Here is a 14,917-nt window from a genome sequence, read left to right as displayed (position 1 = left end):
TTTTAGCTTAAAACTTCAAACAAATGATTTATAATAAACTTGGACTAGTGTTTATCAAGAATCTATTTTTGGGAAGGTCATATAAAGCTTGGAACTCTTGAATCTAAACTTCTATTTTTATCTATTCGGTGGGAAGAATTTCAACTTGTTTTCTTTATTATCTTTGGTATGTCTCTCCTTCCTACTTTTCTGTGACATTGGCTTTCTTTCTTTTTTCTTTCTTTCTTTCTTTCTTTCTTTCTTTCTTTCTTTCTTCTTTTGTGGTTCATCTAAGCAGGTCATAATTAAAAAATTTTTTTTCTATGTTTTATTGATTTTTGAGAGACATAGAGACAGAGAGTGAGCGGGGGAGGGGCAGAGAGAGAGAGAGAGAGAGAGAGAGGGAGACCCAGAGAATCTGAAGCAGGCTCCGGGCTCTGAGATGTAGCACAGAGCTAACAAGTGTCTGAGCTGAAGTCAGACACTTTACCGATGGATCCAGCCAGGCATCCCAGCAGGTAGTAATTTTGATGGAAATCTGAAAATTTCCAAATGCATCAGAATAGCAGAGAAATGTCTGCGATAACAAATAACCCCCCAAATTCTCACTTATGGCTCCTGTCCATTCAGAAAGGGAGCTCTTTTCATTGTAATGACTCAGAGACCTTAGGTGACAGAGCAACCACCATCATACATGTTGTTCGCCATGCTACAGGGGAGAAAACACGGCGAATCACGAACTGGCTCTTAGAGCTTCCACCTAGAGGTAAGACATAATACTTTTGTTCACGCATCTCTGGCCAAAGCAAGTGATGGCCCTGCGACCTTTAAGGGAAGCAGGTTAGTACAATACTATGATATGCCCAGGAGGAGAACTGAAAATAATTGGTAGACAGCACAAATGATTTCCATATCAGGTTATATATTTTCATTCTTGCCTTCCTAATATAATTCGAACCTGAACTTAAATTTTTTTTTTAATTTAAGAGTATCATGGGATGAAAGCATTTAGGATTCAGTCCTCTGAGTAGCTTATAATCTATAAAGATAAGGGAGAATGAATGCTACATATGTTGTTGGCAATTAATAGAAACGTTAGAAGACAAAAAACCACTATAGAATAAAAAGTGAAAAAAACTTGGTTTTAAAAAAAGGCAGTAGGGGCGCCTGGGTGGCACAGTCGGTTAAGCCTCCGACTTCAGCCAGGTCACGATCTCGCGGTCTGTGAGTTCGAGCCCCGCATCGGGCTCTGGGCTGATGGCTCAGAGCCTGGAGCCTGCTTCCGATTCTGTGTCTCCCTCTCTCTCTGCGCCTCCCCCATTCATGCTCTGTCTCTCTCTGTCCCAAAAATAAATAAACGTTAAAAAAAGGCAGGAAGTGAGACGCTTCTGTGCACTGCCCAAACATTGCCTAAATTGCAGCTCAGTCTGGAATGGCTGCTTTTCCAATAAATGAGGATGCTTGAAATACATTTTTCTCTTTGTACTTTCAGTTTCCTTATGATAGAATATATTTACCTTTGTATATCCCATGCCATTGAATTCTATCAAATGGTCAGAAAATCTCAAGTAGTATAATAGCCCTAGAGAGAGATTAAACTGTTCTTTTTCTCCAAGTAAGAACAGTCCCTTCATTTCCAACCTAAACATGAAGTATAGAAAACAAATCAGGGGTGCCTGGGTGGCTTAGTTGGTTAAGCATCTGACTTCAGCTCAGGTCATGATCTTTGTGAGTTGGAGCCCCACGTCAGGCTCTCTGCTGACAGCTCAGAGCCTGGAGCCTGCTTCAGATTCCATGTCTCCCTCTGTCTCTGCCCCACCCCCACTCACGGTCTGTGTGTCTCTCTCTCTCTCTCAAAAATACATAAAGATTAAAGAAAAAATTAAAAAGAAACAAATCAGAAACCTGGCTAAAATTAAATCATAATCTTGAGATGTACATTCATATTTACCAAGTATTTTGTTCAAAGCTGCCAGAGGGGAAGAATTGCAAAGATTGCAATTATAAAGAATTTCTGGGAGAGCTGCCTTTCTGCCTGCAAAAATACCACCTGAACACAATATGATGAAGATATGCTATACAATAGGAGAAGTGTGAAGATTTTTATGCTGTCAAAAATCTCACATCCATTAAACATATTTTTAGTTAGCAATCTAGATAGTTTATGAAAGAAAAGTGAAAATGTCATTTTATATATACTGTACATCTTATAGTACAGTAGGGGCAGAATTATTGAAATTAAAGGAACCATATTTTGGATTTGAAGTGCACTTTACATTTCCACTTACAAAAGCATGGAAACTCTTAGGTATTTAATAACATTTGAGTTATTTTTAAAAAATATCTGATTGGTAAAACCCCAAACTAACAAAATGACTTCTGTTGTTGTAGTACTGACTTTCCCATGTTAAATAAGGCAATCCTATCCTTGTCTACACCTAAATAATGAGATTCTACTAGATATACTCTTGTGTTGTAAAACTTGTGGATTTCAACAACCCATTTTGGTTGTTACATACAGAGTATTCTTCTTAACAACTAACTACTCTTACATAATGCAAGTGTTCTGTGATGTAGATAACAATTTTTCTGTTGAAGGAGAGCTGTTTTTGTTTTTGGTTATTTGCCTCTTTCAAATAACGCTATTTCAACACATATCCTTACCCTTTGTTATGTTCTGTGGGATCGCTAGGTAAAGGGCATGTGTATTTTCCATGTCCATGGAAACTGCCATATTGCAACATATGTACTCCCATTCTCTTCTTCTTCTTCTTCTTCTTCTTCTTCTTCTTCTTCTTCTTCTTCTTTTAAAAGTTTATTTATTTATTGAAAGAGAGGGAGAGAGAGAGAGAGAGAGAGAGCACATGGAAGGGGCAAAGAGAGAGAGAGGATCCCAAGCAGACTTCACACCATCAGTGAGGAGCCCAATGCAGGGCTTGAACTCATAAACCTTGAGATCGTGACCTGAACTACCCAGGCGCTCCCTCCCATTCTTTTCTTAAGAAAAGGCCCTATTCTTGACACCACCTACTGTTTATTTCAGCAATCTTTTTATTGTCACCCATGTGATTAGCAAAAGTAAATCATATTTAATACTTTGTTATGTTACTTGTATTTCCCATTGCGAATGAGGCTGAGCATCTTTTCATACCTTTATTAGTCATTTCCACTTCCTCTGTAAATTTTCTGTTCCTGACCTTTCTTTTCAATATGTTACTATTATTTTTTTCTTACTGACTTGGAGGAGGGCTGTGTTTTTTAAGGATATTGTTTTAGACAGCCTGGGCTGCTATCACAAAGTACCATAGACTGCTTAAACAAGAGAAATTGATTCCTCACAGTTCTGGAGGCTGAGAAGTCCACGATCAAGGTGCCAGTCAGTGAGGTACCTGGTGACAGCTGTCTTCCTAGCCATCTTCTTGCTGTATCCTCACACAGTGGAGAAAGGGGGGAAGTTGAGGGGGAAGGAGAGAGAGAGAGAGAGAAGAGAGAGAGAGAGGCAAAGAGAGAGAATAGACAGAGAGAGAGGTCTCAAAGGTACAAATCCCATCATGAAGATCCCACCCTCATGACCTCATCTAAACCTGGTTAGTTCCCAAAGGCCCATCTTCAAATACCATCACACTGAGGAATAGGCTTTAATATCATGAATTTGGGGGTGGGGGTGGACACCATTCAGTCCATACCAGACTTTATCTTTTTTTTTTAATTTTTAAAATGTTTATTATTTTTGAGAGAAACAGTGCAAGCGGGGGAGGGACAGAGAGAGAGGGAGACACAGGATCTGAAGCAGGCTCCAGGCTCTGAGCTGTCAGCACAGAGCCGGATGCAAAGCTCAAATTCATGAACTGCGAGATCATGACCTGAGCCGAAGTTGGACGCTTAACTGACTGAGCTACCCAGGTGCCCCTATTTTTTTTTACCAGTGTTACAAATACTTTTCTCCCAGGCTGCTATTTTCTTCTGACTTGAAGGTAGCTTTCACCATACTAGAGTTCTACATATTTACTTAGGCAGAACTAACCTTTCATGGATTCATTGTTTTGTTTCTTGTTTAGAAAGACGTTCTGTTCTTGGGGTGCCTGGGTGGCTCAGGGGTCTGACTTCAGCTCAGGTCATGATCTCATGGCTCATGAGTTCGATCCCTGCATAGCACTCTGTGCTGACAGCTCAGAGCCTGGAGCCTGCTTCAGATTCTGTGTCTCCCTCTCTCTCTCTGCCCCTCCATTCTCTCTCTCTCTCTCTCTCTCTGAAAAATGAATAAACCTTAAAAAAAAAGACATTTTGTCCTCAAAGATTATAAACATATCCCCATATGTCATTTTCTACAGTTAGAGTTTTGTTTTTTATCTTTAGATTTTGTAGTTTTCATGGAATTCACTTATTTATTTCTTTTGTGCCATGTAATATAGGGACCTTTTTAAAAAAAATTTTTTTAATGTTTATTTATTTTTTACAGAGAGAGAGACAGAGCATGAGCAGGGGAGGGGCAGAGAGAGAGGGAGACACAGAATCCAAAGCAGGCTCCAGGCTCCGAGCTGTCAGCACAGAGCCCGACCCGGGGCTCGAACTCACAGACTGCGAGATCATGACCTGAGCCGAAGTCGGACGCTCCACCGACTGAGCCACCCAGGCGCCCTTGCCTTTTTTTTTTTTTAAATACCAAATGTATAAATAATAGACCCAACACCATGATAACAATTTTAGAAAAAACATTTTTTTTTCTAGTTGTATTCTTGGACTCTTATCTGGGATAGATTTTTATTAGGGATTTTGAAATATTGAGCTTAGCTCACCTGGCCTCTCTTACTAATTCAGGTTGGGAATACTAGTCTAGACATACACAATAATAAAAGTAATACTACCCTTAGGATTCAACAATGACCCTAAGACCTATCACCAGTAGAATATGGTCTTTAAATTGCTTTTTAGTCAAGGAATTTTAGGTATATGCCACATAATTTTATGTAATGCTATTTTCCCTTTTTGCCAGATGTCTGCTGTGGCCAGTAGTTTCCAGATGGTTAAGTGGGTTAATTAGGAGTTGTATTAGTGTGCTAGAGCCACCATAACAAGTACCACACACTGGGTGGCTTAAACAACAGAGATTTATATCTTCACAATTCTGGAGGCTGGAAGTCTGAGAGCAAGATGTCGGTAAGGTTGATTTCTTCTGAGACCTCTCTGTCTTGTAGGTGGCTGTCTTCTTCCTGTGTCTTCACATGGCCTTTCATCAGTATATAATCTCCTCTTCTTATATGGTTACTAGTTATAGTAGACCTAGTGACCTCATTTAACCTTAATTACACCTTTAAAGACCATATCTTTAAATCCAGGCACCTCCTGTGGAACTGGGGGATTAGGACTTGAACATGCTAATTTTGGAGGGACACAATTCAGCTCATAACAGGGATATAGTCTGTGATATTGAGATAAAGTTACAGAAACTGACCCACACAGGGATTGAGCTTGTTATCACTGATTTATTACCCAGTGGTTCTCAAATATTAGCATGCATCTGTTTTACATGAAAGACTTGCTAAATTGCTGGGCCCCACCCCAGTGACTGATTCAGTTGGTCTTAAGTAGGGCCAGAAAACTTATATTTCTAACAAGGTCCTGGGGAAGGTCCCAGGGCACTGCTGATCTGAGGAATACACTTTGAGAACCACTGGCTTAATCAAATATGCTAAGCAGCCACAGATGGCATGATATGAAACATATAAAGAACCGTGAAGCTTTCTGTCAATGCAAAATTGTACCACTATTTTAGTACTGGCAATTTAATTCCTTTCCTAAGGACTGTTTTTGCTCCAACCTGAAACAAATTGGACTTGAAAAATGTCAGAGCTATGCAGGAAGGGGCTAGAAGAACACAGGATACTAGAGATTGACAGTAAGAGTCACATATAAAAAGACAAAGCAGACAAAAGTGAGACCATGGTTTAGCTGCTCACGTATTTCTTACTGGTGTCAAAAAGACTTTTGTTGCCACGTAGACTGGCAAGATTCCCATAGTAGCCTGGAAATTGTGCTATATTGGTTATGTTTTATCAGCAACCCAAACTCTCTTTTTTTGTTGTTTTTAAAGAAAAAGAACAAGGCTATTTGGATTAATTTTACATTTTCCTCCCTTACACTTCCAATGTTTATAATCTTGTTTGATTCTTACATTTTCCATTCTTATTTGAGTCCAGTTGGTTTTAAAATACTTTTCTACTCTAGTAAAATAAATCTTGAGTCAGTTGTTGGGCTTCAAGGTTGGGGGGTAGTACTGAAACTTTTTCAGTTTCCAAATAAAATATAATACTAATACTTTTGGGACAAGTAAATTATTATAGTGGATTTTGTTGAAGACAATTAGAATGACAGTAGAGAATAAATGGACCCAAACTAAACAAAAATGCTTGAACTCAAAATCTCATTCTGAAGGCATTAAAAATACAGTATCTTTTATATAAGTCCAAGTAAGTGGCATTTCTAAGGTAAGAAGAAGAAAAAAAAACTACAGAAGAAGAAACCCAGGCCGAGATTTTTCAAGACATGCTTCCACTCAGGAAAATTCTTCTCCCTCTTAAGAAGAATATGTCATTGGTCTCTGGGAGATATCAAACCTAAGCACAGAGAAAAATGTTTGAAGTAGTCAATTATTTAAATATATCATTCTGAAATCTCAGAGCCAAGTATACCAGTCTGTAAAATTTGAACTATTAGAAGAGTTGAAAACAGCAATAGGATATAGTTTCCTGATGATTGTGGCATTTGTCATCACTTATGATTATGGCTTTATAGGATTAGTGATTTCCTCAGAGCAATACTCAAACGAAAATGCAAAACAGAGAGCTCAAAACTGTTTTGAGAATTAAAGAAGCTAAAATTAGAAGTACTACATAGCTATTTGCTTTCTTAATTGTGGTGAGGCAGCTATTAAAGTTGTCCTTTAATGATGTTTCTGGTGGTGCCTTAAAAAAATAATAATGACATTTCCCATGAGGCAGAATTCTCCAGAAGATCTAGCTATGGCTCCTGTGAATCTTACCCAAAACATAAGATTTGTGGTACACATCTAGCCCTTCTTAGTTGCGCCAATCAGTAACTTGTAATCATTGGGAAGAATTTTCTAAGAAGAACTCCATGTGCCAAGGCCTTGGGATGAAAGGGAGCTTGGATTTGTTTGGTGGCTATAGTTTTACGCTATAATAAAGAAGCATCAACTGACTTCTGTCTCCTACATTCCCTAAACATGTTAGCCCACCCTTCAGGCCTGTGAAGATAGGTGATTTGTCCAATACTGATTTCAGCCCATTACCGCTTATATCCAACTAAAGTATCAGTATATTTTGGACCAGCTTGCCTTCACATGTCAGGAGAACCTATTGTGGACTGTGATTCAATTCAGAATGGAGGCAGCAGTTCATTTTGACCTAATGAAGCATTGGGTCTGGCATTTTTGTCATTCACTTATACTTGTGTTTAGGAGCTTTCCACATTTCTGCTTTGTGAGGAGTAGTCGTGGAGTAGGATCAAGAGGGAGATGATTTTAGTGTCTCTAGCCTCAGAAGAAAAATCTCTGCAGATTTCAAGAAAGGAAGATATTCTACCATTACAACATTGCTCTTGGAAATACTTCAACTCTCATAAGCCTTACCAGTAATTCTTTTCAAGATCATAGCCACCCTCCGCAATTTAACATTTCAGCTGTAATTCTGAGTAAATTTTGCTAGTGGGTAAGAGTGTCATTATTAAATTCGTAACTATTACTACCCTCTTAGCAAAGGCCTGTGATTTAGACTTCACTTGCATAACAACATATTTCTTTATGGAATACAAGTCATTCTTTGCTCTGATGATTAAGAGATGATACCTGGCTGTTGAGTCCCAACATACAAGTTTCTTGATTTTGCTCTTCATTGCAATTGCCACTGTAGGTTAAGTTTCATCATGTTTTTCCTAATGTGTAGCTGCCTAGCTGTTTTCTTTGTCACCACTTTGTTTCCGAAAGGGTCACCACTTTGCCTCTTCATATTGAACTTATAATTTCCTTCCTAAAAAATAACTATGACTGTTTTATCTACCTGCTTTCAAATCATTTCTTTCCTCACTGCCTTCAACGTCAGGTCAAACTATTTAGCATGACAACAGCTCTTCATTATCTTGTTTATAGTGGATCTTTTCTGAGGAGTCTAAGCAGCCTTCTATCCTCCCTTCTCTGAGATTTCTGAGTCTCCTTCTATCATTATCAGGGGTATTTATTTACCAATAACTATGCTTGTACCTTGAGACTCACTGGATCTGACCATGAGTAGGTGAGTAGGCCTCTTTATCAAGTTGTGAAACTCAGATTCTCCTGAGTGGGATTTTAGATTCATGGAGTACATTGATTATCTAATTTGATCTTGCTGTGGTAATATTATTCCGTTATATTATATTATTTCAAATAGAATCTATAGCTTGAAGAAGCTATTTGCTTAGAAGCACATAGAGAGGTTTAAAACACCAGTCTCTTAGAATCCAGGTTACATTGCTGCCCTGAAAAAAATTTTTAAATGTGGTTTTATAATTAAAGTATAATTCCACATGAATTACCTAATTTGTAAGACTGGACATCAGAATCATTAGCAAGAATTCCATTTGTCTAATGTCATTTAATAGTGATTAAAGGAACATGAACAGACAATTTCTCAAAAGAAGACATCCAGATGGTCAACAGACACATGAAAAGATGCTCAACATCACTCATTATCAGGGAAATGCAAATCAAAACCACAATGAGATATCACCTTACACCTGTCAGAATGGCTAAAATCAACAACACAAGAAAACAAATGTTGGCAAGGATGTAGAGAAAAAGGAACCCTCTTACATTGTGGGTGGGAATGCAGACTGGTGTAGCCACTATGGAAAGAGAGTGGAGGCCCCTCAAAAAATTAAAAATAGATCAACTCCATGATCCAGTAATTGCACTCCTGGGTATTTACTCAAAGAATATAAAATCACTAATTCAAAGGGGTACATGCTTTCCTATGCTTATAGCAGCATTATTTACAGTAGTCAAGATATGGAAGCTCGCACGCGTGCACACACACACACTATGTATACACATACACACAATGGAATATAATTTAGCCATAAACAGAATGAAATCTAGCCGTTTGAAATGACATGGATGGAGATAGAGAGTACAATGCTAAGTAAAATAAGTCAGTCAGAGAAAGACAAATACTATATGATTTCACTTTAATGTAAATTTAATAAACAAAACAAATGAGCAAAGAGAAAAAAGAGGGAGAGACAAGCCAAGAAATGGACTCTTAACTATTGACAACAAACTGATGGTTACCAGAAGGGAGGTGGGTAGGGGGATGGGTTAAATAGGTAACAGGGATTAAGAAGCGGACTTGTGATGAGTTCTGGGTGATGTATGGACTTGCTGAATCACTATACAGTAAAACCTTGGGTTGTGGGTAACTTGTTCTGTGAGTGTTCCACGAGATGAGCAAACATTTCTAATAAATTTTGAGTTGATAAATGAGCAGTGTCTTGCAAAACGAATAGTGCCTGATACTGAATGTGACGTGATCACAACTGAGCCCAATGGTTCTTGAAATTCTCTTTGATATACAAGTGCTTTGGATTACAAGCATGTTTCTGGAATGAATGATGTTCACAAAACCAAGGTTTTACTGTATTGTACACCTGAAACTAATATAACATTGTGTGTGAACTAACTGGAATTAAAAACTTAAAAGAAAAAAGAAAAACATTTGAAAACCAGTAAAGGGGCCCCTGGGTGGCTCAATTGGTTAAGTGTCTGACTTATGATCTCATGGCTTGTGAGTTTGAGCCCCACCTTGGGCTCTGTGCTGACAGTGCGGAGCCTGCTTCAGATACTCTGTCTCCCTCTCTCTCTGACCCACTCCAGCTTGCTCTCTTTCTTTCTCAAAAATAAATAAACAGCAAGAAAATTTAAAAATAGTAAAAAAAAATAAATTCTATGTTTAGTAGATCTACCTCAAATATGACTCATGAAATTTTTTGTTTTTCCAGAATTATGCCTAACCATTTCTAATATTTATTGTAAGTATATTTAATAAATGAACAATCAGGATGAATGTAAATTTTAAAAAGAAGTATTTATTTATAGTTGATAATTGGCTTTATAAAAATTGGGGGCAATAAAGTCATTTGGCATTACTGACGCTCATGTATTTCTGCACCAGTTGCAAAAGCCTGGTTGGAAAAGGAGGAATATATGTGTGAATAGGGAAGAAAGGTGGGAAACACATTTTTTGAGTATGCTCTATCCCAGTCATTGTACTTGACGCACATTTCTGAATCCTCAAGAAACCCCAAGAAACATGTATTATTATCATTATTTTACAAGGAAACTGAAGTAAAGAAGAAGGACTTTGTAGATTTCTAAGAGGCTTTATGTATTTATCACATCACAACCATACTATTAAATATTAAATGTTGTAGAGGATCATGTTAGAAAAAAACCCCTGAAATCTGAAAAAAAAAAAAAAAACCTGTTAGGACAACTGCACTGATACCAGGTGTTGGTTGGCAGGACAAGAGAAAATCGAAGGTAGTCAATCACTCCAGTGACATCTAAGTTTAATTGTTGTCATGGGGATGTTAACTTTGTGAAGTACCAGACTGTGGCACACAAAGGTGATGCTAGAAGTTTGCAGATCTTCAGTTCTAAAAATTATCTGTGCCACTTTCTTTCGCTGGTGTAGATGAAAAAGGTCATCTAAAGAAAGATCACAAAGAATGGATTAGTTCAGCACATGGGGCAGGCAACAGAAGACACAGTTGCAGGTACCACCGGATACGATACATTCGGGAACTTTTTGGCACATTAGAAGGGGCTATGGTACAATGTTCATGTTTCCTCTTGGACTTGGGTATTTCATGTCTTCAGGATTTCCGTATTCCTATACTAGCTTCTTTCAAAATTGTAATGCATGAAAGATAAACTGTCAATTGATGTTGTTTAAACAAAGTTTTTCTTGGTCAAACATATTCGAGAAACTCAGTCTAAATCTTTCCCAAGGTGTGCCAAAGTCTACAACAGGGTTAAAAACCTGTTTAGTTTGTTTAATGGTTTTAAAAATGTATTAGCTAGGGCAAAAACTGTTTGCCTTGTATACTTACTATAATCCTTTAAAACCATTTTTGGAAAACACCATTCTTGATAAACAGGACATCATTTCTTGCTGCTCTTAGCTATAATTTGTGGTTTTTCTCTGAGTACTACTATCTTAGATACTAATTACACAAGGAAAATTCTAGAGCAGAAAGCCATCAAATAATAAAAATGCCAAGAATTATCAATATTAGTATGCATCCTTGATCTTTGAGAGAATAAAACAGACGGCTTACTGACTTCTGAGCATTCATCTTAACCATAAGGGAGGATAACCAGGATCAAATAAAGTCACTTAGGGGGCTAGATGAAGTAATGCTTACATTGTTGCCTTATTTTCCAGGGTTTACTTGCTTGTTCCTAAATAGAGATACTTCTGCTCTCACATTCCAAAGCAATGCTTGATGTGGTTTCATCCTTGAATGTCTGAGACAGTTATTAACTAAGTGAGAAGGTGTTAAATGGAAACTAGCTGATAAAGAAAACTTTGACATGGATTTCAGAAATTGTTTCTGGCCTTCAGAATACTTTTATCCAGTACCAAATTTGTACTATGCATGGTCTACTCTTAGCCATTCCTAATTTTGTCAGTGCTCTTCCTACAGCAAAGTAAGTAAATGCAAGCATTCGTTAATAGTGAGAAATATAGGCTTAGTCCATGAAATCAGGTTCCCAGGAGTAGTCATAACCAAGGATAGCCCAGTGGAAAGGCACAGTGTATTAAATGTGTCTTTAACCAATAAAATAGAAAGTAGGACAAAGAAAATGGAGAAAGTATTTTGGGTAAAATACTTCCTCAGGCTAACCAACTAGTTTGTTAGGCTAACTAACTCAGGCTAACTAGTTTGTTTCTCTTATATGCCTGTTTGATTTCTTTCAGGGTATGAACCCCTGGAAATATTGCAGATTAAATTTTACAAAATGAATGAAAATAATCTAGGCCAGACAAAAGAAAATCTCTACCTTGATTGTTAATTTTGCCATGTTACTACTATCAGTTACTTGGAGCAGTAGAATGATTGATTTGAGCCAAGTGTTACAACTTGAGGTTTTATTTATTTATTTAAAAAATTATTTTTTTAAAATTTATTTTGAGAGGAAGAGAGAGCATGAGTGGGGAGGGGCAGAGAGAAAAGGAGAGAGAGAAAATCTCAAGCAGGTTCCGTGCTGTCAGCACAGAGCGTAAGGTAGGGCTCAAACCCACGAACTGTGAGATCATGACCTGAGCCAAAACCAAAAGTCAAATGCTGAACTGACTGAATCACCCAGGCACCCCTCACTTGAGGTTTTTGAAGGATGTTCTGCAATGTTTCTTAGAATTGGCTATTCCTGTTTCTGACTTCCATTGACTCTTCTCCAGAAAGAGAAAGTGGAAATGGATACAATGTTGTGGTCACTGATGGGTGAATCCATGGGACTGAGTTTCAGAAGTCGGTCAGTTGTCCGATGACTATTGAAGGTGAGGAAAAATTTTCCCTACCCAGTGGGAAATCTCCATCAGCTATCAGAGTAGGTTTTCTTGGGACTGAATGACAATGGTATTTCTCTTTGCAGTTGTGGTACATCTACCAAGAATTCCATAGCTTACCTTCCACACTGCTATTGCTCAGTCCGAGAGTCACAGAGAAGGTTTGAAGGAATAGTGAATTTATTGACTCATGATAGCATTTTAAAACACAACTTAACTTGTATTTCAAACAGATTTCAAATAGTTTCATGTCTGGTTAGTAAAGTGCAGTGAGACCAGAGTAGTGATTTTGCATTGTGTTGTTAGTCACGTGAATTTGCAAGGGAGAAGTGGCAGGGGCAATGCGTCTTGGCTAAACCACAAGTTAGTCCTCCATGGAATGAAAGATTCTGAATTAAGATTTCAGAACTCTCCCGGAAATGTGATTAGGTATCATGTTCCCATGCATCCCACAGAGTGTGAACCAAAGTGTCTGTGCGAAGATCAGGGCAGTAGGTTGCTAGGCAAAGATATTTACACAGATTTACAAGAAGATTAGAAAATCTAGACAGTAAACTGATACTATACTTTTTCTTTTTCTAGAAAGAATATGGGCAACATATTTACAAAAAAAAATTCGCAGTAATCAAATACAGCATTTAAAAGATATTCATAGTTTTAGGGGGAAAAAATCTGACAGTTGTCAAAGATACTAGAAAAACCAGTGAAGTAAGAGGGTGGATGGAATAGCAGGTAAAGTAAAAACAAAGGGTGAAAAAAATTCCAGCTTTGTGAACTTCCTGGATTGAGGCTGGGCTGCAGTGAGATTGACTGCATCTTTTGGCCTGACCTATCTGACCTGAGCTGCAAGAATTCAGGTAAAGGGCCCTGCCCTGATGACCTTCGTCTGCCTTTCTGCTTTCTCCACCTCCTCCTAGTTTAGAAGAAAAACAAAAGTGCTTCCTTGATCTCCTTTTGTATCTTTCCTTTTTTGATTCCCTCTTAATTTTCCCTAAAATTCCCTTTTTAAAAAAAAAAAATCTTGGTACAATTTTCAGATAATGTAGGTTGCTAGAAGAAAGAAACAAAGTGAGTTGAGTGGCTAAACTGTTATTTCTTCTGCTTTTACAGCTTATTTATCCTCCAAGTAATATTCCAAGAAGATCTGCTTTGGTCTTAAACAGGTTTTATCATTAGCTTGTAAAGCAATTGATTTTATTAAATGCTTTTAGCAAACAAAAGATTGTTTTCTTACTGGCATCCTAGAATTGCCTAAATACAACCCATTATGGATGATCATTTGCTAAAGGTTTTTAATCAGTGGCCGCTCATTTCTTAAATGCTTCAGTAATATATTCTTGGAATCAAAATTGTTGATATTTTTGAGATATTGACTATGCGTATGATATTTTAAAGAAGTTTTATAAATACCCAGCAGGCCTACCTCTACAGAGTAATCAAGTACCTTAATCACTAATAAAATGAACCCAATCTTGTTGGTGTGTACCTCTTTCATGTCAGTTAATCATCACAGTGCATTAAGGAACTCACTAGGTGAAAAATATTATACTGAGAACTTTAGAAATCAATGTGGAAAATCTTAAAAGTGGAAATGAAGGCAGCAGATCCATTTGAAGTGTGTTTTTTATTTACAAACCGACAGTCTTGTGCATTGATAAAATAAATAAAAAGTAAACAATAATAACTATTTAACAGATTAGGTCAACTGTCGCAACCTGCTTTGGTAAACATGAATGTTTACTAAATCATAAATTATGCTTTAGCATCCTGTGTCTGCAAAGCTAGAACTGGAGCTCTTTCTGAAATTGACACAGAAATGTATCAAATTCAAGTACGTGGAAGAGTCCTCCAACCCAACAGATTAAACTCTTCAACCTATCTGTTCTCTGGGAGGATAATCTGGGGCCTGGCAGGAGTGATGAGGACACTCCCATCAGCACAAATTAATGAAGGTAAGAGAAATAGGACTTGCACAGTTAGGGAGAGCACCTTACCTCAACCAGTTTCGAGACTATGTTTATCCAGGGGTTTTCACCAAGTTTTACGATGTTTAAGACTGCAGTGAAAGGCAGGAATGAGCAAAGTGTAAACCAAGTTCAGGATTGTTTCTTATTTCTTAAAGTGTTTATTCTCAGATGGCTGGGGGAAAGCTCAGAGACCTGACAAACAATGACCGTCTGATATCACGATGATAATAACATGAATGGGTGGCTTCTCAAGAGCTGTTAGTTTCTGAAGTTGGCACGTATGGCAATGAGGGAGTTATCCTGACAAAGTGACATACCACCTCTGAAGCACAGTATTTGAGGTTTTGTGTA

Source organism: Lynx rufus, unplaced genomic scaffold, assembly GCF_022079265.1.
Source record: "Lynx rufus isolate CCGP_SWC_20201006 ecotype Redwood Valley unplaced genomic scaffold, mLynRuf1.p SCAF_2, whole genome shotgun sequence".
NCBI lineage: Eukaryota > Metazoa > Chordata > Mammalia > Carnivora > Felidae > Lynx > Lynx rufus.
The sequence above is the reverse complement of the archived record's forward strand: the minus strand, read 5'-3'. Positions refer to the sequence as shown.